This window comes from Microcebus murinus, chromosome 4, assembly GCF_040939455.1.
Source record: "Microcebus murinus isolate Inina chromosome 4, M.murinus_Inina_mat1.0, whole genome shotgun sequence".
NCBI classification, from domain to species: Eukaryota; Metazoa; Chordata; class Mammalia; order Primates; family Cheirogaleidae; genus Microcebus; species Microcebus murinus.
This window is the reverse complement of record NC_134107.1, coordinates 94,575,135-94,601,929: the sequence shown is the minus strand read 5'-3', so window position 1 is coordinate 94,601,929 and position 26,795 is coordinate 94,575,135. Positions and strand designations below refer to the sequence as shown.

At 46.9% G+C, this 26,795-nt stretch overlaps 1 protein-coding gene and 1 pseudogene across 1 annotated transcript in view; both read left to right on the top strand.

Annotated features, from left to right (window-relative positions):
- The window catches only part of CADM1 (cell adhesion molecule 1), a 721,502-nt gene that overhangs the window by 270,454 nt on the left and 424,253 nt on the right, over nucleotides 1-26,795 (top strand). The gene's annotated exons all lie outside the window — the stretch shown is intronic.
- LOC105862033 (zinc finger protein 382-like) lies at nucleotides 5,452-7,314 on the top strand (annotated as a pseudogene).

Sequence of the window (26,795 nt, the reverse complement as noted above, 5' to 3'; positions counted from 1 at the left end):
TTCTAGTTGAGCATATTAACTTACTTATTCATCATGGTTTTTGTGCATTTCACCTCTGCCACCACTAGAAAACAAGGTTTGAGAGGGTATGGGTTTTGTGTGTTTTGTTCACAGCATCTAGAATACTGCCTAGCACATAGTAGTTGCTCAACAAGTATTGGGTGGAGGCATGAATTAAGCAAAAAATCAAGAGGCTTCAAAGATGAGAGCTGGGAGAGACCTTGGAGATAAACTAATTTCAAACCCTCAATTTGTGGGTGAGGAAAATGAAGGCTAGAAAGGGTAAGAGAGGTTTTGTGGGAAGATGATATTTCAGTGAGATTTTCTTTTCCTTTCTTCTCTTTTTCCTCTTTTTCAACTCTTTCAGTTTGGGCATTTGTTCACTCATTCATCCATTCACTTATTCAGAAAATATTTGTTGGACACTTGCTACTTACTAATCACTGTACAAAAATAATATTTAAAATGTAAACTAATCATCAAAAAATATTAATTACTATTATATATTAATATAATAACATTGATCACTTTGTTCCAGAGAGCTTGCTAAGCACTTTACATCCATTATCTCACATGAACAACCCTATATGCTTAGTGCTATTATTATCCCCATTTTACAGATGCTATAATTAAGGCTCCAAGAGGTTAAATGACCGGCCCTAGTCACACAGCTAGAAAATGGAGGTGATGAGACCCGTGCTAAGGTCTGTTTGACTCCACACTTGCACTACTACACCTTACTTTTCCCCTTGCGTTTTCTTTGTCATTCCCATTTCTGGGACCAGACTGCATGTCCCCACCACGGTGGCAGGAGAGGCAGTCAAGGTCACCAAGAGCTGACGCCCTCTTGGGTCTGCACAATTCTGCTGCTCCAAGTACCCCTTCCAAGCTGCCTCTCCCCATTCCAGCTGCTCTCCTGGTCCTGGACTCACGCTCTGAGCCCCATGTGCCAGAGCTGGCATGGCTCGTGGCACCGGGATCGGTCCCTGGGAAAGAGTGGCTCATAAAACCTTACAGCAGTTTTATAACGTATTCTTAGCTTTTACAGGCGGACTGGGCGGCCGACGCTGGCAAACAGCAAAGTGTCTTGGGCGGGTGGGCGGCCCCCATGCCCCAGCATTGGCGAGGACAGCTGCAAGTGTTTTGTGAAGACAGCACCATCCTTCAGCTGCCCAAATGGGGAAGGGCGATACAAGAAATGAGCATTTCTTCAGCTCTTTACCGTTTAAAAAGCACTTTCGCATTTAATGCCCAACGGATAAGGTAGGTATAAATTCAGAGTCACAGATGAGAAACTGGCACAGAAAGGTTTCATAGACCACGAGTGGCAGAGCCAGGACTCAGATGTGGGCTTTGCTTCCTGAAGTCAGATTCGATACTCTGTGCCTGGGACCAGCTAGTATGGCACTAACTCTCCATGACCTCGGAGATATCTGTCCACAGAGACGGGCCTGGGCAGCATCCTCCTCAGGTGGGAGGCAGAGTCACATGAGGGCAACACTGTCACTCTCACAGGGTCTCAGTCCAGGCTCCATCGCCAGCACATCCCAGAGCAGCCTCCGAATAAATTTCTGCTATCAACACCCATAGATTGGGGTGTCTGTGCCCCTGGAGTCCTAGCTCCACTGTTTCACCTTCCTTCACACTCCCTTGCTCTACCCTGCAAGCCACCCCCACCTGTCATCTCCAGTGTAGACCCTTGTATGCACCGGACAAGGCTCAGAGTGATGACGGTGCCTCACACTTGTAGTCACCTACACTATCCTATTTATTTGGATCATTCCTGAATACCTAATGAAAAATAAGTAATTTGGCTCTTGTCAACCCTATTTTACAGACGAGGAAGCATGTTCAGAGGAAGTCAAGCAATTTTTATCATGTCACACAGCTGGTCACTGGTCTCCTTCCCTTCTCTTAGGTAAGTTTCAGAGAGTCCCAGGTTGCTTCCGAGTTTCAGATTCGATGGGTTTCCTGTTTCCTCCCCAGTTGAAAGCTAGAACTGGTTTTTCTTAGCCACGTTGGCGGCCCACAGTGGGCATTTTTGAGCTTGTGCGTTTTCAAGCGTGTAGCTGGGTTGTGTCCCTCAGTTAACCAAAGCCTCACCACCAACTGCAATGCCAGCCCCAACAAGCCTCCAAGATCTTGTCACTTCGGCCTGTATTAGGGACCCAGCTAATTCTCCTCAAGCCGCAGATCCTCCATTGTTGGATCACTAAGTTCAGGAGGTATAATAACCTCAAAAACCATCTTGCCCAGCACCCTCCCTGCTGAAATAGCACGCCACCCCATGCGGGAGACTGTCTAGCGTGGTTTAAAATCCTCTTTCCCTGGAGGCTTCCCCAGTGAGGCTTTCCTTGGCTCCTTTACCGCTGCCTGCAGCCCCTTTTCGTGGTGAACAGGACCCCACGCTAATCTGGCCACCACCTGTCCCTGGAGCGTCACCTCTCCCTGTGCCTTGTCCCCTCAACCCCCATCACTGGCACTGCCTGCAGCCTCTCTGGGGACCCTGCTGTCTCCCCCTCCACCCACACTGCTCCTCCACACCTGGGCTGCTTCCCCACCTGGAATACTCTTCCCAGGCCCATTGACCCGCCAAACACCTACACACCTGTGTCAGGACGCAGTTCAAATGTCACCTCCTCTGTGAAGCTTTTCCTGACACACACCCTATCCCACCCACTAGAGGAATCAACCACCCTTCCTCCACACAGCCCTACCTGGGGCTCCCCACCAGGGAGCCCCATAAAATACTGGCTCCCCACTAGGTCTGAGAGCACCCGGACAGCAGGGACACTGTTTATTTCCCTCGGCATCTACAAGGCATATCCAGCACCTGGGACCCTGTAGATGTTCCACGTGCTCACAGGGCACACAGACACGTGAGTGCTGAGTAACCGGCTGCCTGCGTGTGGAAAGGGAAGACGCCCACATGGAGCTTAATTCGCCTCTGTGTTTCTGCACAGATACGCAAAATGTGGTAAATGCACACAATGGGATATTATTCAGTTTTAAAAGAAAGAAATTCTGACACATGTTACAACATGGATGAAACCAGATGACATTATTCTAAGTGAAATAAGCCAAACACAGAAGAATAGATATTGCATAATTCCACTTATATGAAGTAGTCAAATTCAGAGACAGAAAGTAGCACAGTGGTTGCTAGGGGCAGCGGGGTGGTGGTGGGGAAGAGAAATGGGAAGATAGTATTACAGGGGTGCAGAGTTTCAGTTTTGCAAGATGAAGAGAGTCCTGGAGATGGATGGGGGTGATGGTTGCACAAAAACGTGAATGTACTTACACTACTGAACTGAATGCTTAAAAATGGTTACGATGGTAAATTTTATGATCCATGCATTATGTGGCAATTTTAAAAAGTGAACAAAATGTTCACCTCTGTGTCTGAGGCCTTAGGGAGTGTGTAGGTCACCTGAAGAGCTATGGGTAAGGACTGTTTGCTATTTGGGTGCACTTAATTTTCATGGAGAGAGGAAGTTCTGAGGGTGGGAGATTGAGACCAGGAGAAGAACCAGTGGGACTAAATGGAAACCTATTTGGAGCAAAGCATGCCCAGTGTCTAGAGGCATCCTTTCCAGAAACTTATACCTGCATCACAGAGAAAGGTGCTAGGCACTTGGTAACTCAGTAGAGAAAAGGGACAGGGGTCATTCAAGCAACATCTGCCCCATACTGCCAGTTCCTCCCTTTTCCTCTGACAAAATGACCAGGAAGAAAGAAATCACTAATAATTATATTTGTAATATTCATTAATTCCCCATGGCAACCCTGTGATTTAGGAACTGTTATTATGACTTTAGAGCTAAAGCAGCTAAACTTCAGAGAAGTCAATTAAGTTGGCCAAGGTCACACTGGTTAGTAACAGAACATGGATTTGAATCCAGGCCTAAGTCATCAATTCACTAACAGCATTCACTGAGGCTCTCCTAAGCGCCAGGCACCTGGAGTGGGAAGATGAGTAGGGCATGACCCTTGTCTGTTGGGGAAGCAGACCTCAAGAGAGAATGTTGTGCCCCGTTGCACTGGCACAGCCAGCCAGGCTCTCTGGAGGGGACAGCACAATAGGGAGGCTTCAGGTATTACCTAAGAGCCCTCTATGGTAGTGCAGCAGTCTGCTCCTCCCCCACAACCACAGAGCATGAGGACGCAAGTCATCCCATGGCCATAAGCACCCAAGTGGGATTAAACTCCACACCAGCCCTCTCCTTCTCCAGTATAACCAGTGAAAAGTTGCATCTGGCCTCTGTCTCACAACAGCATTTGAGAGCTCTATACACACGCACATAGTTTTGTTCCTTGACTTGCATCAAAGCACAGCCGTTCATCAACTTGCAGGCTTTGCATTTCTGGGCTGTCTTGCTTTGTATGCCTCATGCACTGTGGCCCCTGAGAACACTGGAAAACAGAAGCCACAGCAGCTTCCTTGGCCTGAACCTTAAACTCTCACCAGGACCGCCTCATGTTCATCCTCTGCAACCCTGCAGTGGATGGAGAGGTGCTGGTTGGTACCAGGCACGCCTCCTCTGCACCAGCACCGGGGAGAGAGGGCGTGCACAGAGTCAGTCTCTCTTCCCCAGTGCAAGCCATACGAGGAAGGATGTTTGGGGACAGAACCTCAAATGCTGGCTGATCGCGAAGAATGTTTCACACGTGGAGCTCCTGCCAGGAAAGTGTGACTCTAAAATCTCAAGTCAACGTGGTACTAGAGGGCTCAATGATTGAGCAGCTATTATTTGCAATCTCTGGACTATGTGTTTTGGGGTTTTCAGTGGTCTCTACAGCCTTGTAGGACAGTTGACAAGGACCCAACTAACTGTAATACAGGGCAGACTCAAAGCGTCAAGGGATGCATCCCAAATGCTGTAGGAGTTCAAAGGGAGAGTGAGATGCTCAAACCCTGGCCGTATCTCCAGCCCAGCCAGCCTATAAATGCAATTAGTGTAGAAGGAGCTTTTACAGTAGAGCAGGGAGCAGATTGAATCCATGACAGCAGAAACCATTATGCTTCCGAAATAGAAGAGGCTATGGCCATAGACTGACCATTCCCTCTCAGGCAGGCAGCTGAAGTGGTCCCAAGCCTCAGAATGGAAAAGAAAGAAGATACTGATGCCCCAAGCAGTCTGGAAAACAAGATAATGGGTGGGTGAGTAGAAACAGCGTCAGCCTTCAGGATGAGATAGACCTGGGTCCAATCTTGGCTCTTCCACTTAAAAGCTGTGTGACTGGTCTCGGGGGCTCTGAGGAGGCCGAGGAGGGGTCTGGGAGATCCGCTCCTGAAAGAGCAGACTAAGGAAGCAGAACCATGTGGGAGGCCAGGGAGCAAACTGGGAGTCCGAACTGGGCCTGGGCTCTTCTTTTTTCCAAAAGAAAAGCTCAAAAGAGAAGGTTTATCTCTTACAAATCTCAAAGCCATGTCTCAGGATGAACTAGAGTATGCCCTTACAGGGATCAGTGTCATTCAAGGATGTGACCATGGACTTCACCCAGGATGAGCGGCAGCATCTGGACCCTGCTCAGAAGGCCCTGTATAGGGATGTGATGTTGGAAAACTATTGCCACTTCATCTCTGTGGGGTTTCATATGTCTAAGCCTGATATGATCCACAAGTTGGAACAAGGAGAAGAGCTATGGACACTGGGAATTTTTCCAAGTCAGCGCTACCTAGCTGGACCTTTCATTATATGACATACCATATGTTTTCTATAAATACTTGCAAATTTCGTCAACTTATGAAGCTTGAGGATCACGTAGTCTACACAAAACTTCTGACACCAAGATGGAAAAGCTGAAGATGTTTTAGTGAAGTTCAAAGAATACCAGGATGGACATTCTAGATCAGTTGTCTTCATCAACAAAAAACTAATTAAGGAGAAAAGTATTATTTATGGTAAAAGACTTACTCTAGGCAAGAACCATATTATCTCAAAAACAACACTGTGTGAATATAAACCTGATGGAAAGATTTTGAAAAATATTTCAGAATTAGTCATAAGAAATATAAGCCCCTTAAAAGAGAAGTTTGGAGAGAGTAATGGATGGGAGAAATCATTCCTCAATCCTAAGCATGAGAAAATTTATCCTATAGTGAATCTCCATAAACAAACAGAAAAAGATCTCAGTGGCAAACAGGAACTTATTCAACACCAGAAGGTTGAAACTCCAGAACAATCATTTGAGCATAATGAATGTGAAAAATCCTCCCTTATGAAAGGAATGTTATCTACACAAACTAGAGCTCATAGAGGAGAAAGAACTTTTGAATACAGTAAAGATGGAATTGCCTTCATAGAAAAGTCAAATCTCAACATCCACACAGTCTTATGGAAAAGAAGCCCTCTGCCTACAACGAATATGGGAAATTCCTCTGTAGGAAGTCTGTTTGTATCATGCATCAGAGATCTCAAACAGAAGAGAAAGCCTTTCAATGTCCTTACTGTGGGAATGGCGTTAGAAGGAAGTCATACCTTATTGAACATCAGCGAATCCACACAGGTGAGAACCGTATGTTTGTAATCAATGTGGAAAGGCCTTCTGTCAGAAGACAGCCCTCACTCTTCATGAAAAAAACACATATAGAGGGGAAACCGTATATTTGTATTGATTGTGGGAAGTCCTTCCACCAGAAGGCAACCCTCACTAGACATCAAAAAACACATATAGGAGAGAAAGCCTATGAATGTACTCAATGTGGAAGTGCCTTTAGAAAGAAGTCGTACCTCATTCATCAGCAGAGAACTCACACAGGAGAGAAACCATATCAGTGTAATGAGTGTGGAAAAGCATTTATTGAGAAGACAACTCTCACTGTCCATCAGAGAACTCACACAAGAGAGAAACCCTATCTTTGTAATGAATGTGGGAAGTCCTTCTGCCAAAAGACAGAGAATTATATCACTCTTCATCAGAGAATTCATACAGAGGAAAAACCCTATATTTGTAATGAATGTGGGAAGTCCTTCTGCCAAAAGACAGAGAATTCATACAGAGAATTATATCACTCTTCATCAGAGAATTCATACAGGGGAAAAACCCTATATTTGTAATGAATGTGGGAAGTCCTTCCACCAGAAGGCAATCCTCACTGTTCATCACAGAATACATACAGGCGAGAAATCCAATGGATGTCCTCAGTGTGGAAAGGCTTTTAGTCGAAAATCAAACCTTATTCACCATCAGAAAACTCACACAGGAGAGAAACCACATGAATGTAAAGAATGTGGGAAGTTCTTCAGTTATAAGTCAAATTTCATTGTCCATCAGAAAACTCACAAGGTAAAAACCATTGGAATTCAGTAAGTAATGGGACTTTTTTGTAAAAAACTTTTAAGTCATAGTAAATCCTGTACATGATATGTTGCTTGCAAGTGTAATAATATCCAACGGTTTAAGGTATTGTACCACATATTAATCTAATATTGGCTAGACTAGCAGCTAGCCTATAAGATACACACATATCAAATATTACTAGATAAATTGACCAAAAAATCATTGAAATAAAAGCCCAAATTTTTTATTAGATTCAGCAGATGAAAACTTCTTCTGTCAATTGTTATAAACATTTGAACCTGTTTATTTTCAATTTAAAGATATCTTTTTGTGAACCAGTAATAAGCAGTTGGCCAGCTGGCAGTGGTCCATGGGCAACACTGTGAGTAGAAGTTCTATAAAAGAAAGGAGGTATGTTCTCAACATGGACAAAGCAGAGGAATAAAAAGGAGATGTGAACTCTATTTCTCATTGCAAATATGAAATAAAAATTAGTTGTTATCTCTTCAAAGTTAACCACAGTTCTGACTTCTAACATTACAAATTAGTTTTTACATACTATAAACCTTTATATAAATTGGATTATATATTGTTTATTCTTTTATATATGGCTTATTTCATTCATCATTATGTTTCTAATCACTAATAGTGCATGCGGCAAAAGTTTATTTTTATTCTATATAGAATTCCATTATATGATTATATTACAATTTATCCCTTCTGTTGATGGACTTTTACATTGTTTACATCTTAGGGTCATAATAAATAATAAATAATGCTTCTGAAAAAAAAATCTGTGTGACCTGGAGAATGACATTTAACCTCTCTGAGCCTTAAGGTCTCCATCTGTATTATATGACAATCCTTTCATCACAGGCTTGTTAGAAAGGTGAAATAAAGAGTTGTGTGTAAAGCCTTTAGCACACACCTGGGGTGTAAGCGCTCAGTCAGTGATAGCTGGTATTACTATTAGTGTTCTCATCATTAGTGTCATTATTACTAGTGTTGTTATTGTTAGTGTTAAGTAAGATTTGCCTAGGTGGTCCTTTTGGGCCACTGCTAGATTTGTACGGTATCCAGGTAGGTCATGTGGCCTGGAAGTCTGCCAGTGCTGTTGGGAGATGCCCCATTTCTGAGCTTGGGACCTTGGCGAAGTTGCCCCGTGGTCCAGTGTTGTTATTAGCACTCGTTACGGGGTTGGCATGAGGATCAAAGGAGGTGAACATATGTGGATAGTGTTTTAGAGAACCTGAACCAGAGTAAGTGACAGCGAGGTATGGAAGTGAAGAACAAAGACTCTGGACGCAAACTCGGATTTGAACCCTAGCATTTCTCACTCCCAGCAGCGTGACCCTGGGCAAGTTATTGAACCGCTCTGTGCCCGGGTTTCCTTGCCTGGGAACTAAAGAAGATAATAACAGTGCTCATCTCATAGAGTTGCAGTGGGGACTCAAGCAGGAAATAGGTACAGAGCACGGGAGGAGTCCCTGGCACTCGGCCAGTGCCATGCGAGCATTTCCTGTCATCATTGTGAAGTCCCGTATTTGTGTTTGCCGTGGTGTTATTGTGGTAAGAGCCCTGGACTGGAACCCAGAAAACCACGTTTGAGTTCTGACTCCAGCAGTAAACAGCTACATAACAGCAGGCAAAGGACTTAACCTCTCTGAGTCTGTTTCCGTGCCTGAAAACTGGGATATGATGCCCATCCCACTTACTTTGATGGGTTAATGTGAGAATTATAAATGGTAAAGAATAATAAAAGTATAATAGACAAATGAAAAAATAAAGTTTTAATACAGCATTATATAAATAGTTGTTTTGATTTGAGGAAAATATATATAGATAAACATGCGTGCTTGTGCAAACATGGAAAATTTCTCAAAGGATGACTAGTGAGACCTAGGAGACAAAAGAGTGGGCTTGGGAACTTTGACTTTTTATTTTAAACTCTTCTATACTATCAGAGAACATTTTTTTTTAGACCAAACATGTTTTCCTCTCGTAACTTAAAACCAAAGCAGTATTTTTCCGAACATTATGACTTGTTAGATTGCCTAGAACTTCAGACACTTTGGGTTTTGTCTTGACTCTGAAGTCAAAATGAACCCAGACACCCCCACTCAAAATGAACCCAGACGCCCCCACTCTTGGCCTCAGTTTTTCCATCTGTAAAATGGGACACCCGTTCCCTTTTCACCTCCAGCTTTACAAGACTACAGGGAAGATAAGGGAGTGATTAAAAGTAAAAATAAAGACAAACAAACCAAAAAAACCTTTCGAAGCCAATTTATTACCTCAAACCTAAAATCCATCAGCTTCTGTGCCTGTTTCAGGGCTAGGCACTGGCTCCCACACACAGCCTGAGGGAAAGAGGGAAAAGACTACAGGCAAACCTCTTTCTCTTGCACTTGCTTTAGTGCGCTTCGCAGACATGGCGTTTTTGTTTTGTTTTGTTTTTTTGTTTTGAGACAGAGTCTCGCTTTGTTGCCCAGGCTAGAGTGAGTGCCGTGGCGTCAGCCTAGCTCACAGCAACCTCAAACTCCTGGGCTCAAGCAATCCTACTGCCTCAGCCTCCCGAGTAGCTGGGACTACAGGCATGCGCCACCATGCCCGGCTAATTTTTTCTATATATATTAGTTGGCCAATTAATTTCTTTCTATGTATAGTAGAGATGGGGTCTTGCTCTTGCTCAGGCTGGTTTCGAACTCCTGACCTTGAGCAATCTGCCTGCCTCAGCCTCCCAGAGTGCTGGGATTACAGGCGTGACATGGCGTTTTTTACAAGCTGGGGTTTGTGGCGACCCTGAGTCCAGCAAGTCTATCGGCACCATTTTTCCAACAGCATGTGCTCCCTGCATGTCTCTGTGTCAGCGTTTCTTACCAATAAAGTTTTTTTAATTAAGATGTGTATTTTTTTTAGACATCATGCTATTTTTTACACATAATGCTATGCATATTACACTACACTGCAGTATAGCGTAAATATAACTTTTATATCCACTGGGAAATAAAAAAAACGTGTGTGGCTGTGTGGCTCACTTTATCACAGTATTTGCTTTATGTCCGTGGTGTGGAATCCACCTGCACTCTCTCTGAGGTGTGCCTGTGCTAGTGTTCCTGCCCCGGGGCTCTCCAATGGTGTCCACGGTGCCCTTGACCCTACCCAGAGCCTGAGCAGGCCTCGCCCCTCCCTCCAGTCCAGACTAGCCGGCGAAGAGCCAAACCCATAGACGTGCAAGACCCAGGAATTCAAGGGTGCAGAGACAAGGACTCTGGAAGGAGCAGACCCTCAACCAGACAGCTCTGCTGCTCCGAGGGGAGGAGCCGGCAGCCCAGGCTGGGAAAGTGCGGGAGCTCAAACCACAGCCCCTCGCCTGTGTCCGGCTTCCTCCCTCTCCTCTCCGATGCCTCCCTAAAGGCTGGCCACACTCTCGCTGCCCTCGCCCCTCTCTCCTTCCCTTGGGCAGCGGCTGCTTGGTATTCAGGCCGTGTCATCCGAGCTGTCTCCATTTGGAAAAGGCGCTTTTTGACCTCTCTGTGTATCTCTCTGTTGCCTTCGTGGGGGGAGGGAGAGCCAGGCATCTCAGCATTTACCTAATTAGTGGTAATTAGAAGGCAGGGCCCGGGAGCTCTCCTCACAGCTGCTCTAAAGGACAGAGGCTGGAGGCCAGAGAGTAGCTGCTAAATGGGTATTGGACACACTCTGTCTGGGGGAGCTCTGGCCAGCCAGCTCCTGGCCCGTGCGTCCCTGCCTCACTCCCCATGCTGCTTCCTCCAGACAGTATTTGAGGTTTGCCCTGGATTCTCAGCCCCCAAAACAGCGGCCATGGGCTATGTCACCCAGGCCTGCAAGAGGCCTGGTTCCCATGGTAGCCCAAGTCTTGCCCCTAAGAGAGTGCCACTGTCAGCAATGAGCATACCCTGCCTTCCCGGAGCACTGGGGCTGAGGTTCCCAGTTACCCTCGAATCACAGAGATCCCTGCAAAGCCGAGCGGCGGGGGCCTAACTTCACACCCTTTGCTTGGGTTGCAATTCCTCCTCAGCTCACTGGAGCCCAGGCAGCAGGTCTAGAGCTCCAGCACAACCTCAACGCTGATGGCATCTCAGGAGGGCAGCACATCTATCCCTCCTCTCAGCAGGTGGAGTGGAATTGAGAAGCCATTTTTATTGGGAGCACGGCCTGCCCCAACCCCAGCATCAGGCACCAGCTGTTTGGGACTGTCCATCCTGTCCATGCTTATTAACGATTCCGATCAACCTCTATGGAGATCCATTATCTCTAAGCCAGGGAATATACTATTAATTCCCATCTGTGCCGGATTACTTACAGTTAGTGGTTGGTACTTTTCCATGGTCTCACAACACATCTTAATCAGATGGTGAGTGGGTTTAATTAGCCAAAGTATAGGTTTTATTTTTTTTATTCATATAACTACTTAATCTAATGGAAGCCTATTATCTGTGGCTTTTTTCCCATGCATAATTATTGCTGTTTTTAATTGATGGTGCATCAGGGGTTGCAGCTACAATATGGCAGCTGGAACGCGAAGTCGCCTTCGCCCAGAATGAAGGTTGAGAAAATGAGTTGTCAGTGAAGCATCAGATTTCTTGCTTTCATTGAGATGTGAGCTCCCATGTGGACGCTGCTGGCTCCTGCCAAAGAAAGGAAATGTGGTTCTCAGCTGGGCAACCCCTGGGCTTCACCGCTGCAAAATGCCCTTCAGGAGCCCCGGGGCTCGAGCCAAATCAGGAACAGCTGGGAAAGATAGCTATTTGTCAATCCGACCAGATCATAAGCAACCCCAGGGCAGGGACCAGGTCTTTTTCTTGTTCTGCTTCCTCCATTCCACGGGCCCTGGGATAGGCTCAGGCACCTGCGTGTTCTCCACACACATGCAGTGAATTAAACGCAGAGCTGAGACAGTGCAGGAAACCTGGACTCTTGCAGAGAAAGTCATTTGTCTTAACTGTGAAAATGAATCTGAAGCTCTCCCTGCAGAGAGAGGGATCCACTTTCAAATTTGGATAAGGGCTTTTCAGCCAACCCGCAGGAGATCCTAGCCGCTTCCATTTAGAAACAAGACCCTGATCCTTCAATGGGGTGAATTCCAAAATTCCAGTGACCATTTGGAATAGAGTGAGATCTCAAAGAACAAAAGTGTCCCATTTACCCAGATTTACAGGAGAGATAAGCAGAAGGGCAGAGTGATGTCTGGTCAGAAGCAAGAGCCATCAATTTTCTACTAACTTTAGAATACTTGGGCTTCCTACAGATAAGCTATTTCTGGGGCCTGGTATGGGGAGCTGCCGGTTAGCAAAGCTCCCAGCTGACCCAGAATGGAAGGATTCCAGGGGCTTTGATCAATTTTCAGAGTACCTTGTGCTGAGCAGAGCAGGGAGCCCTATTCACCCCTAGAGAGGCTGAGACATTCACAAGACAGAGAGTATTGTCCCTCCTGCTCGTTCTCAATACCTCCCCCCTCTCCCTCCCGCCCCCAGCTCTCTCCAGACCCTTAGCATCAGTCAGAGGGAATCTGCATAGCTGGGTTCAAAGACTTCTTCCCCCTCCTGCCTGTCTCTTCCTGTTAAATAATGTGACACAGAAAGGAGGCCATGGAAGGAAAGGTTCTGGAGCTTTCTGGTTGAACTGTCTTTTCGAAGAGAGTCTGAGTTGGAGGCTCGGACTTTCTCTCCCAGCCCACAGCCATCGTGGGCTATTGTTGTCAGTGGCATTGGGTTTATTCCTTCCGTCCCATTTTGCAAAAATATTTGTACAGAGACTCCTGTGCCTGACCCACAGTCAGCAGCAGACAGGAGCCACAGATTCCTCTTGCAGCGTTTTACAGGGTGACGGATCAGATAATGTACACTTAGCGAGTGCACAAATAATGTGAATCAGGGTTGGCATAGTGCAGTGAGGTGTAAAAAAAGCAATTTGAATTGTTCTAGGGAAACGCCAGAGCCGCTCTGACATGCTCGCTTGCCAGAACGCTGCCCTGTGCCCCTCCAGAGGGCTGAGCTCCGGGTCCCGCCGGAATGGCAACAAGGCTGCCCGGCGCTGCTGGCCTGGAGGGCAGCTCCCCCAGAGCCGCGGAGAAGCTCTGCATCCACGGAGAGAAGGCAGAGGGCACGAATGACCAGAGGAAACAGAGCTCCTTTCCACACTGGAGGGGACGGCTTGACCCACTGATCTACTGAGACTGTCTTTGGAGGGAGGGAGGGAAAGAGAGCACGAAAGACCCAACTCTGTGTCTCTGGACATGGCCACACGTGAGCAGGCGAGTTGATGCTGTACATAGATCCACTTGGGTAGATCTATCCTTAGTCTCCGTGGACTCCCAGAAGCCAGCTAGTCCATCCCCCTGCCTCCAGACAGAGCTGTGCCTCCTCTCCCACACAGCAAATGGGTTTCCGATTTGTTTCCACGACTCTCCAAGGGAAGGAGATGCAGCATCCTCTCTTAGTCACCTGTTCTGGTATCTCACGACGCCCACCCTCCGGAAGTTCTTCACAGCCAGCCTAAATTGAATCCTTCAGGCAGCCTTCGGCTTCCACGTTTCACGAGGGACTGGCCACACTTGACAGTTGATGGCACGTGAGCTTGCGTATGTCTAAGCACAGACCTGGACACGGTGCTGTGTCCTTGCTCTCCTGGCCACGGGGGGGCCAGCTACTCCCTCGGGTCAGCACGCCCTCCTGCTGTCCTTTCCACCCTGGCTGAGCCCTGAGCTTTGTCCAGCTCCCCTTGCTCTCTGACTCTGCAAAGCCACAGACTACCTGATGACACTCTGCAAGTCAACAGAGGCTGAGCCCCACCTCGTGCTGTCTCTGTCAGCCTCTGCCCTCACGGCCCCTCCTTCCACCATGTGGCTTCCATGAGGTTTGCTGTCCAGAGCAGGAGACAGGCTGCTTATCACGATGACGCCTGCCGGGCAGCCTTACCTTGCAGAGCCGCGGTTCCTGCAGTCCTCCCAACCCTTCCTTCCCCACCCCGCACCGTCGTCTCCCAGCTCTCCGGGGAACCATGGCTGTGCACACAGAAGATGGTCAATAAAATGGTTTGGATTTATTTTTCAATAACCACAAGCAGACACTGCCAACCTCGTCCATTAAGTCCCTTTGTCAAGTCAAGCTCCAAACCTGAAACTCAGCATCTGGGTGTTTTCCGAGACCTGGTCATAGGGAAAATGGTAGGAAATCTCTTGATTGTTTCAAATGAAAGCCGATTACAGGGAATGAGGGAGTTTTCTGGTGGCTCAGGAAGCTGAGAGGTTTCAGGATAATGGATGGCCAGGCTGCTGCCTGCCCACCTGCATTACTGACCTCGGAGTGGCCAGGCGGGGAGCCCAGCACAGATTAAGAACCCAAACAAAAAGGAAGACAGGACAGGCCTGGGAACAGGCAGCCTGCTGAGGGACTGGCTGAGGCCTCCAGATTTTTTTCCCAAGAAATCTGGGGACGCATTTCCATGTTGTCTTTGCATAAATTTATGTGCTGATTTGCATGCATTTGCATTTTCCCTTCAAAACACCCAGACTTCCAGAATATAAAATAAAAAGCAATTAATTAATTAATTGGTGCGATGGATGGCAAATGTAGCCATACTAAAAATACAGGACCAGTGGGGTCCCTGATCAAGGGACAGATTTTCTAGGTTGTCCCCCTAAGCCCGGATGGATCTGGAGACGTGGTGCAACCTGTTCTGAAGTTGTCTGTCTCTGCCACTAGACAGCCGGCCCTCGAGAGCAGGAACAGACAGAGCTCTTTGATCTCTACATCCCTTGGCTCTTGCACAGAATTTGTCACATATGTGACTATTAATAACTGTTTGGAGAATAAATGAATCAATAACTAAGTGAATGAGTGACTCTCCTATAAATTCACATCCAGGTGAGAGGTCAAAAAGAACTGACACTAAACCCTCCTAGGAACCAACTAGACAAGGTTCAGATGAACCCTTCAAGGGAATTTGGGGGAAGATACCCTCACTGACCTGCAGATCAGGGATGTTGTTCTGAAACCCAAGTGGGAAGGAGGTCTGGAACTAAGTCTTGATTGATTCTAGAGATTGTGGGGCTGTCCTAGCCCAGCAGCAAAGGCTCTCAGACCTTAGAAGGCATAGACCGAGGGCAGAAACAAGAGGAAAAAGTAGAGGCCATTAAGTCTGCCCTACCCCTGCCTAAACTATGAGGCTCTATGGGCTCTTGAACCTGGAAAGGACCCAAGGATGTGGCCCAGCCCATCTTCCTCAGTGCCTGGCATAGGTACTTGCACAGAAGAAAATCTCAGTAAATTCTCATTGAAGCATTATACCTTCAACATAATACTCCACAAATATTAATTGATTAATTCTCTGATAACTTTCCAGAAGTCCTTAATCCTCTTCCCAGTCCCAACTCCTCATTTACAGACACCAACTCTCCTCCATACAGAGGGACACACGGTTTATGCAAACCCCAAGAGAGCCACTATTTAGTGCCTGAGTATCCCATACATACGATCATGCTAGTCCTGCTGTTGATTCTTTGAAATAGGAAGTTCTACCTGATGTCACCACTTCCTACAACATAAGTCTGCTCTTTCTCATCCCATACTTGGAAACCATCAAGAATAATTACTCTTCATCCTGCACTCATCTCCTCTACGTTAATCCACTACGCACAGTGGTTAAGAGAATGGCTGTTGGAGCTGACTGCCCAGGCTAAAGTCCTGTCTCCACTCTTCCAAGGTAGGAGACCTTAGGCAAGTTACTTAACTCCTCAGTCTCATCTGTAAAATGGGGACAATAATGATATCTTCTCCATAGGGTTGTCACGAGGCTTAAATGAAATGATATACTTGGGTGTTTAGTAAATGCTACTCGAGTGTTAGCTATGCAACCCTCACCCTTGCTTCAGAGGAAAAAAAAAGAAAACAAAAACGGCTGACGGGAAGTGGCTCCTCAGGATGCAGATTCGAGATTTAGCAGTTTCTCCTTGCCACAGATCTTGCAAAATACAACCTCCAAAGCTAACGCCCAGAGAGCAGCCAGCTTGTCGTGTGGACAAAGAGGCGGCAGGTGCTCGGGAGTTGTCCAGGTGTCCCCGACAGGCTGGGGCAGGTTGCCTACTCGGGGATGTTGGTGGAGCCGGGATTTGGTGAGGTGCCACGGGCTTTGGGGATTAGGCCGAGGAGAAGCCTGGGAGGGCGGCCGCGGAGGAAGCAGACCCGCCCGGGGATTAGGAACCAACGGGTGTCCTCAGGCGTCGGACACCAGGAAGATGAATGAGAAGAGCCCTCAGAGGACACTGGCGGATGTCCGGAAGGAACACTGGTGTTACCACTGCTCCTCCTCCGCTTTCCCGGCTCTAAATGCAGCACGGACACGTGACCAAGAAAGGCAACAATTTAAAGATCAGTGGGCTTATCCATCAGTTCCAAAGAAAACACCAACTAGGGACTAGAGTCACAGACTCCCTGATTGACGGGGAAGCCATCAAGAGAGAGCCTGTACCAGAACCAGCATCTCTCGTCGGGTTCCTACTGTAGGGCCAGGTGCTTTATGTGGACGTGATTTCATTTATTCTTTGCAACGACTCTGAGACGTAGGTATTATTGTTCCCGTATTATAAATGAGCGTATGAGAGACAACAGGTTTGTTGATGCTCAAAAGACAGGTAAGTGGAGGAGGCCTGATAAGAGTACAGGTCTACCCAGGGCCAAACCTGTGCTCTTGGTACTTACTACCTTGGAAGGGGAAGAGCACACAATGGAGAGGGAAAAAAATGCCATGGTGGTGGAGGGAGAGGTGTTAGCCAGGAAGGAGAGGAAAGGCTTGGTGGGGGCTGAGGAAGGGAAGAAACAGGAGCTGGGAAGTTATGCGCACTGACGTTAAGTGAATAGTATGCAGATGAGCTACAAAAACCCACATGCAAATGAGTAAGTGGGGGGATAGTTTGGGGTTTTTTTGTTTTTTTTTTTTTCCACCAACCACTCAACTCCATTTGGCATAATCGCAGCACAAGGTGTACCTGCCCAAAGCTAACAGTCTCCATGCTACCTACCGCAGAAATCATCTGGGCTAGAGATGCCCCTTTCTCATGCTTGCTTGGGCCTCCTTCCTCCACCCTGTGCTCTTATCCTTTGACCCCTTCTCTGGCCCATCCTGAGACTGAGGCCAATCACAACAGCATCCCTCGCTCCCGACACTGCAGGAGACCGCTGGCCTTGTCAGCCTCCTAATGGAGTGACCCCTCACCCCCGATCTATCTCCACTTCTGTTTACCTTCACTGGGAGGCTTTCTAGCCACCTGGGAGCCACAATTGCCATTTTCCTGACCCCCCCACTCCTGGTCAAATGAGCCTCCCAGCCCAGTGCCTCCCTTTGCCAAATGGCAGCAGAAACAAAACATACCCTTAAAAGGGACTACCTCTGACCCTGAACATACTCAGCAGCTTCTTAAATTAAGCATGACAGCTGTTGCCCAGCCCTGTCTCTGGTGAATCTTGGATGAGGAAGAAATCTTACAAGGTGACCTTATGAGGCACATGCATTAGGGAGACAGTAGCTGGTAGCCTCTCCCATTCTTGAAGACATCTGAAAAAAAATCTCAGGCTAGCCCTGGCTATCCATTCCAGTTTGGATCTCTTCTATCTCAAAGTTCTTGCCAACGTCTACTTTAAACCCTCACTGCTATTTTGCCATCGAATTCTCTATGATTTTGTCCTTGCTGTGGATGGAGAATCCCTGCCCTTTTAACTTTTGATGTAAGAAAGGAATAGGGAATTGGAAAGAACACACTTAGCAATACAGAGTTAAGACACTTATTAACGAAATACCAGGCTTTTATTTTTTTCTCCCGCCTGCTCAGAAACCATAGCTTATGTTCGGGCCTCGGTGCCAGTGGCTCGGGAGACCTCCCGTCTCCCCACGTGGGCAAATCACGGAATCCGAAAAAGGCGGCGATCTCTTTGCACTTTGATTTTGATGTTTCCAAAAGGGGCTCAGGATAAGCATTTTGTTTTGAAAGTCAATATCAGAAGAATCTGTCCATGAAGGGAGTCACTGAAAGGCAGCATCCTATTGGCCAAAATATTTAGGAGTTTATGTGGTCCAGCTCAGAGGCTGCTATATTGGAGAAGCCCCGCTCTCCTCTCTCGGGGTCACATTCAGATTCCAGCAACAAGTATTAAGTGCTTAGTACGTGCCAACCACTGTGCTTGGCGCCCTCATTTACATTATCTCTTTAAATCCCATCATTACAGCCACCTTCAAGATAGGTATTCTTATCCCAGTTTAACAGATGAAGAAACCAAAGGTCATGGCTAATTCAGGAACTCCTTAGTCTCTTTTGGGACCTTAGTAGTCAGGAAGTCTCACCAGATGTCTACCTAAACCTTTTCTGAATGCTACTTCCCTCTCATTGTTTTCTACCCAGTTATGGAGATCAACGATTGGTGAGCTCAAGCTACCTTTTGTGGCCCAGGGTTGGAGATGGCTGCAAACTCCATTCCGCCCACACCTCTGTCCCTGATGGGAGGAAGGAAGCTCCCCAGAAGAGGTGGATGGTGGCAGAAAGACCCTCTGGCAGGATCGCAGGCAAAGTGACAGTCCCTCCCCAGCTCTCTGGCTTCACTGTAAAACGACTCACAATTCCAACTTCAGGCACTTTCTCTTTCTTTGATGTTGCTGTTCTGGCATCTTCAGCAAGGAGGCTGGGGAGGCAGGCTAGAATATTAAGGGGACACACGTAGGCTGGTGACTGCATCAAATGCGGCAACTCTGGCATCTAAGTGGGCTGCTGTTTTGATAAATAGCATTTTCATCATCCAAATCCTGCAGTTATTGGGCTTATGCTGAGCTAGCTAGCGCAGGGCTGAGCTGTACGTGAAGCTGGTAAGACAGACATGGTCCTGCCCTCTGGGAGCTGAGGTCTGACCCCTACTCGGGGTAGAATAACCTTTATCAGTGGGGCCAACTCCCACAAATGCCATGTGACTCGAAAGCTTCAAAGAAATCAGATAATAAATTTGGGCAAGGCAAAATTTGCAATGTCTCCTCTAGGCCAGTAGAAAATTTTCCAGTTTCCCCTGAAAATTGTCCTATGTTGATTCTTCTCTGTACATGAGGGTCTTGGGACATAGAACAGTGTGGGGCACAGAATAGTCAATGAATACATGTCGGATGGATGGCAAGATGAGTGGATGCTAGATGAATGGATAAATAAAATTGGATCCAGAGACAGCGTGGAGAAAAACTTTTCTGATCCCCTGAAACTCACCATCCACGGTAGGGGCAAATGACCTTGTCTCACTGTTTAACCTTCATCCACACTCGGCCTGCACCAGCCCCTGGGGAGCTTATACGGTGCCTTCCTCATATCTCTGCAGAAAAGCAGTTCAGACACCTCACTCTGCCTGGGGAAGCTTCTCTCTAAACCCAGGGACAGCTGGGATTATGCCTGGCCCAGAGTCCTTTATAAAGAAGCCTTAGACAATGGGGGCCCAGCTCCTCGGGAGACAAGAAGCTTTGTTTAAAAGACAGCTAGTTAGAGAGTGGACAGTATTTTTAAATGCATGAATGTGCTGAATAATTAAGCAAAAACTTTTGTTTTCATGGAAAAATTTCCTCCAAATGCTGCATCAAGCAGGGTACTGAATTAGCCACAAGGAGTTGTTGGCAAGATAGTGAGACTGTGTTTCTTCCAGTCCAGGGAAAACGAATTTGGATCAGACCTCCAGGCTATGGCCCTCAGTTCAAACATAGCCCATGCTTTCTGATGCAGAACAGTTACTCTGGGCATATTAGAAAAGGTCATTTGAAGGTCATTCAGTCTTTGCTCCTGCGTCCATACTGAAATCACTCATGTTCTTCCTCTGTCTACATTTTCACAGGATCATAAAATTTGGGGGCAACCAGTCCAACTCCCATTTTACAAAAGAAAACACTGAGGATCAGAGAGGTTGAGAGACTTGCCAAAAGCCCTACAGCAATTGGATGGCAGAGCCGATACTCTATCTATTAATAAAATGCCCAATTCTCACACTTTACTATATTCTCTGCCGACCCAAATGCAATTCATCCTTTAATACCCTGCTCAAGTCCCTTTTTGTTCCATTTTTTTAAATCTACCACCCTAAAAGCCTTTTCTCTCTCTCCCTGAATTCTTCCAACAGTTACTACTTAGCATGTTTACCCTCTGCATTATTCATGCTTATCATCCACTCCTGCTAGGCGCTATTGTTAGTAAACTATCATATGTCAAAGTCTTTTTGATAAAAAAAAGATTATAAGGTCTTAGAGGGCAGGAACTCTCTTACGCCTCTTTTGTATCTCCTTGGGCGTCTGGGCATACAAGTGCTACTTGAGAAATATGTGTTGAAAATGTAGATCGATGGATGGATGGATGGATTGGAAAGACCGATAGTGTTTAATAACTACTTAATGAATGAGAATAAATAAAAGGATCAATTAATTACATTACGTCAAGTGTCAGTATTTGCTCAAAGATGTAGCAGCGGCTTACAGCTTATATGCATACATATATATGCACACACACATATACATATATGTATACACACACACACACTGTGCTCAAACATGACAGTCCTCAGGCCATCTCTCACTTCATATTAATTTTATAGATGATGAAAGTAGGCACAGAAAAAAAAAAAAAAAAAAAAAAAAAAAAAAAAAAAAAAAAAAAAAACAGAAGAAACCAACCACTCTCTTATGACCAGAAAAAGATCCAGAAGGAATTAGAAGGTCCAGCTAGGAGACACTGTGCTCGTTGCTGTGCCATGCGTTTTGTCCCTTTAGACTAAGGGGTGGATAGGAAGTGAGGTCTCTTGGAGTAACCTAGGGCACCTTCAAGTGGGTGTTTACAAGCCCTGGGAAACTAGAGAAATTTAAAAAAAAGGAAAAACAAAGAAAGAACACCTAGTTAATGTTTCTCCTTCTTCATTCTCAAAATTGCAGGTAGGACCAGTGGCTTATTAACTGTAAAACTGCCTTATTAAGCTCGAATGAAGGCATTGTTTTTAAAAATCTCTAAGTGGGTGTACCAAATTTTAGCATTAAAAATGACTCAAGTCGAAATTACTTACCAGTATGGTAATTCTTTCCAAGGCAACTCTAGAGTGGAAGTTATTTTCCTTACCAGCACCACCCGATAGAGTAATTGGCTGCAATTAGCAATGACTTTGTCATTCCTCTCAGAATCTGGCTTCAGCATCCGTGAAACATGCAGATCTTTTTCTCCTTCCCAGCAGGGACTCGGGGACTCTGCAGATCTTGTCCTCCATTTAGAAAGGAAAAGGAAGGTATTCCCCCGAGTAATACATCACAGCATCACAGAGACGGAGGGGGCTTCTGATCGCCTGGCCCAGAGTTCCTCAAAGGGCAATACAAAAGGTAATTTTAAGTGGTACACAGATGAGCCTTAGAGAAAATTAATAGTTATGTTCAATTTAATATGCATTAAAGAAAATATGACTCGTGCACCAAGCCCACGTTTTATGGATAGTGTGTTCAGACTGAGGACGAATTTTTAAAATAAGCCAATTGAAAGGAAAATATTTGAAAAATTTGGCAAACTCATGAAAATATCACATGTATAAATTGAGGCTTGGAATACCTATGACCACACACCCTCATTTTATGGGGCCTGAAACTGAAACTGAGAAACAGCTGTGGGACTAGAACTCAGCTCTGGTGATTCCAGACAATTTTTGCTTCCCCTTCCACTGTGCAACATCTCCCTTCACCCCGGAGCAGCTGCCAGGAACGATGTGAGGTTGGCAAAGCGTCTTTTTTGTGTAGGAAGACACACTGCAGGATTGCCCTCTCCCATTCTTCTCCTCTTCCAAGGTCCTGATCCCCCGTGGAAGGAATTTATGCTCAGATCATTTCAAAGTCCACCATCGGCCCCATCACTACCAACTCACACACCTACCAAACCACGCTTGTCCCAGAGCCCTTGTCTTTCATGGCTCCATGGCAAACCAGTTACACCCATAGCTTAATAGGCTTCTCTTTGCTAGTCACATATATGCATATTTTTAGAGATATTTCCTAGGATCAAGAGAATGGTTCTAATGGTAGACCACAGGACAATGGGAGACGGGAAGGCCTCTTACTGCCTTTCAAACATCAACTGGAAAATGTTATCTCAACCGCCAAGGTGTTAGGTCCAAGTGTCCCATTCTACTAATATGAAACGGTGTTTGATTAACACTGCTTTGCAAATAGTCTCCAGCCCTGAGGCCTTCCTTGCTGGACATTCTCCTTCCTGCCCTCTGGCCCAAACTGCACGAAGACTGCATTGATGATATTTTGTAAGGTTAACGTGCATGTCACTGAGCCCCAATAATATCAGCGACCATATTGTTCAGCACTGACTGGCCAGCCTTATCCACTGACCAAAACTGGACACCTTTCTTGGGAGTTGGGGCCTCAGGGACACTTGCCCTTTCAGAGTTTGGGGGTCTGGAAGTGTTCACCTCATGACAGTTCATTTATCCTGAAGCCTCTGGCCACTGCTGGCTTGCCTAAGCCCCTTCTGTGTCCCAAGTCTTGGTCTTACAGAAGGGGGTGCCAATGACCTGGCCTCCCTGGACCAGGGAGAGTTGTCTCGCACAGTTATCTTACGCGAGATAACTCAGTCTCCTCCTAGAAGATGAAATGAGCTCTCTGGGGGCTGTGGTTAGATCAGTGGGTCTTAGATGCTCAGCCGAGTGAACGCAAGGGTGAGACCGGCCTCCTGCCCAGGACTCAGCTTCCCAGACTATAAAAGGAGGGATTTGATGTAGACACATCTCAAGTTCCCCATCCATCAGTCTTTGACCTTCCCTAGCACCATGCTTTCAAGCATCTTTCTCTTGTGGTTTTTCCCTCTGTGCCTCATAACCTGCATTCTCTGCCGAAGATAAAAGAGCTTGGAGTTCATCTGTTAGATACCTTCACAGAAGAGCTCTTCACAGCTCCTTCTTGGCCTTGACAAAGACTTTGAAGCCACAGGAGTGACAGAAATCCCTTCTCTGGATGTCAGAGAGTGAGGGGCATGAAGAAAGACCTGTAACCGGTACCACTGCCCACCAAGGGCAGTGAGCGAATTATTCAGACCCTCTGAGCCTCAGTTTCCTCATCGGCACAATGGGGAGAGAATGGCACCTTTGTCACAGGGTTTTCCTGAGAAGTAAATGAGATCATTTAGGTGGCTGGCATACAGAAGGCACACTCAGCTAGGGCTAACTGTTGGATTCGAACAACTCTTTGCTGAGAACAGAACGGGTCCCCTTAAATTAATCCTGCTTCCATGAATGACTTTCTCCCAAACCTTGGGTTTAAATCGTGCATTGAGTTTTACCCTAAAATAAAAGACAGGAGAGTGAAAGACTGGATCGGGTACATCAGCCCAAAATAACAGTCAGTGTTGCCCCAACCCAGATAGGCAAGGAACAGAGAGAGTCCCCGGAAGTCTGGGTGGCTGGTTTCAATGTTGCTGGTTAAACCTGGAATCCTTATTCCATCTTGTCTCTGTTCAGTCAAACACTTCAAAGAGACACCCTGAGAAGGGAACTGCGAATTCTCTGCTCACTAGTTTTCACGAGAGGAAACCAAAGCATGTTTCTTTTCCAGACCGCGTCGGTTCATCCAGACCAATTTTACTAGCTGGGGGGACTTGAGCTCCAAGGCAGGCTCAGGGGCTTTTGAAGTTCAGAGGTGAGGCTGCAGAGACTGCAGCACCAACAGGAAAATGAGAGGTGCCCTGCATGACTGGGGGTGGGGGGGCCAGGGCGGCAGGAGAGAGACCAGTGAGGGAGGCGAGAGGTGCCCAGGGAGAGCGGCAGGGAGGAAAGGAGGAAGGGAGCTGCAAAAGTCTGAAAGAGCAAAGAAGCGAGAGAAAAGGAAAAGAGACAAAGCCTGAGAGGGCATTTTATTTTTCTTCTTTAAAGAGTGAAAAAAAAACAAACACTCAGACTATTTCAACTGACGGGAAATGTTCATCTGCCGAAGGCATTATTAGGACGGGAGATAAGGAAACCACAGAGATAGGAAATAATTATTTTGTATCTGTCTTTATAAATGAAAATGAAGGGCATTAACTTAAATAGGATTTAGATTTTCCAGGACAGAAGGGAATGAATTAGGAAATAATTCTGATAACAAAGGAAATGTTTATTAAAAGGTCAAGGGGGCCCTTGAAACTGACAAGGCCTCATGGGCCAGGTTAAGACCCGCTAAGCTGCGGAGGAGACCCAGGGGTGCCCGGGCCGCAGGGGCTGGCGGGGACCACTTGTGGGAGATCGCTCAGCTCAGGGCAGAGGATCAGTGGAAAAGGTGACTGACCTTCTGGCCTGACGTGGAAGTCAGTGACCTGCAGCTCAACAGGTGGGAGTCAGGCACCTGTGCTGAGAGCAAAGCAGATGAGGGCTGCACTCAGACCCCACACGGATCCCTCATCCTCACGTCCATCCTCCTCCCAGATCATGGGAGGCGTGGAACATGGAGAAACTGGGTGAGAAGGGAGAAAAGAAAGGAAACACAAGAGTGACAATGCCACATTCACAAATCCACAGAGCCCGAAGGCCTTCCATGAGGTCCCCTTTGTCTCCCGGGTGTGTGCCCAGCCTGGCCAGATGGAACCAGCCCCCGTATTTCTTAACTCTTTGCAGGGAGGCAGCTGGAAAGCTGCAGTGAGGAGTCCAGGCTCCAGCATCAGACTCCCTGGGTCTGAATTCTGGCCCTACCACTTGCTAGTTGCTGACCTTAGATAAGTTATTTCGATTAGCTGAACCTTGGCTTTCTCAGCTGTAAAATGGAAATCCAATGCTCATTCACCTCTCTTGTAGTTGAGACTAAGAGACTAAGTGAGATAATATAAGAAGCTCTTAGAGCAGTAAATAATAAAATTTAGTTATTGTACCATGGTTATTAGAGGTATCCTGGCTTACCTTCAAACCCAAGTTAGTTCTTTCTGCCCAAGCTTAGTATCTCCTGCTGTCATTTGGGTGTCTCCTGATTGGAGAGAGTGGGCATTCGAGCCCACCCACATGTCTTCCCGCCTTGGCCTTGAGCTCTGCCACAGAAATGGCTCTTCCTCCAACACCCCCTGCTCTACCCTCCCACCCCGACCCCTTCAACACTCCCAGCAAGGCTGGTGGTGGACAGCTTTCCAACAGCAGACACGAGTATCTGTAGACTGACCATGTGGAACGTTCCAACAGCGAAGGGAATCTGGGACTCAGGTTCAGGAGGGAGGGAAGCCACAGAATCCCGTCACCTAATCTCCCGGAACCCGGTGGCAAATGAAGCTCGGAAGGTGTTTGAGAGCTGCAGCGCCTGCCTGCGATACAGACACAGGAGTACCCGGGACACCTCCCAGAGGCAGGACTCCGAGCGAGGACCCCCGTCTGCAGGTGTCTGAGCTTAGTGTTTCCCTGGGGAAATCTGGGAGCGGCTCTTTGGACTCACTGAAAGCTCTCTGCTGACAGAATCAGATAATCAGCTAATACCAGACCCTGCCGCGTCCTGAGCCCTGGATGGATACATAACAATGTCACCGGGCCTGCCTTCTAAGAGCCTTAGCCAGCTTACCTCCTCTTTGAGTGAGTCTGCCCTGGGTAATTGTTCCAAACGTGTGCCCAGGAGGAGGGCTAAGTGTCGTGTGTCACTGTAATCCCCCGGAAAGATCTCTCATGGGCTCCATCAAAGGGGTCGCACGTCGGCCCTCTTCTCCTCTTACGTTTAGTGCTCCTGAAGTTCAGTGCTGGCTCTCAGAGACAGTAGTAGCTCACTCCTGCCAAAGGGTAGCTCCCTTAGATAGTCCGAGAGGAAAAGATTGGCCCTGGGATCCACAGACAGGTGGAATCTCGGGGTTGGGGGCGTTCCCTGGTGCCTCCGTTCCAGGATTCCCAAGCTGAGAGCCAACCCTTCCCACCCAGCCTTGCAAACGGTCAGTGGCCTACTCTTCCCGTCAGGGGAGAACTGGTGTGAATGGAGTAGCTGAGGCCCACGACACCCAACTGCCTCCAGTCTAAGAGCGTTCCGGGGAGGCAGAAATATTTGGTAAGCCAGTAAATCAACATTTGTGTTTGTGTGCAAAGCTAGGAAAGCTAACTGCTCCCCAATCTGGGCTGGTATGTGCAGAGTGAGCAGGAAGAGAAAGACCCAGACTGGAATTCCAGCTCCGGACTTCTCTTAACGTCTCTGAGCCTCCTGAATTTCCTTGTCTGTGAGAAAGCGGAAAATAATAGTATTGATCTCACAGAGATTTTTGTGAGGATTAAAAGAGCAAGTAAGTGTCCATACCATAATGGCTGGCACAATGCGAATACCCAACACTTTCAGCCTTTCTTAATTACCTTGGTATTAATTCAGCATTTTACAGTTTACATGTGTGTATTAACTAATGCAGTCCTCGCAGCATTCCTGTAAGGAAAGCATTATGAACTCCAAGTTTTAGGGAAGGAACTTTGAAGTTCGATCTAATGACTTGCCCAAAGTCAATCATTCACATTTTAAAACAATCA